Genomic DNA, 504 nt, shown 5'->3' with positions numbered 1-504 from the left:
ATTATATTATGATTGAACAAATCAGTAGATGTCAAATCACCTAGTCTGATATCTGTAGCCAAAAAAGTACAAATTCTTTTAATTCCATGCCAGATATCTGCTAAACTGGATTTAAAATATTCTTTATTAATAGTACAATTAATATAATTATCATTCATTAGCAGTAACTTCCAGGATTTAAAATATATAGGGGCTTGGAAGACGCCTCAGAGTTAAGAGCACTTATTGCTCTTGTAGAGGACCTGGGTTCAGATCCCAGCACCCACATGATAGCTCACAGCCATCTGTCACTCTGAGCTCTAAGGGTGTCTGCATGCAAGCATGCATATACTCAGGCACACACACACACACACGTAAAATAAAAATAAATCTCAAAAATAAATATAGAAGGGGAGATAAATTTTTGCAGGAAATAAAGAAGACAAGAGCCACCATTATAGATAATTAATGTGTGTTTAACAAGTGTAATAAACTTTTGTTCACATTATGAGAACTCTAGGTCCT

Source organism: Microtus ochrogaster, unplaced genomic scaffold, assembly GCF_000317375.1.
Source record: "Microtus ochrogaster isolate Prairie Vole_2 unplaced genomic scaffold, MicOch1.0 UNK4, whole genome shotgun sequence".
In the NCBI taxonomy this organism is placed as follows: domain Eukaryota; kingdom Metazoa; phylum Chordata; class Mammalia; order Rodentia; family Cricetidae; genus Microtus; species Microtus ochrogaster.
Note: the sequence above shows the minus strand (reverse complement) of the source record.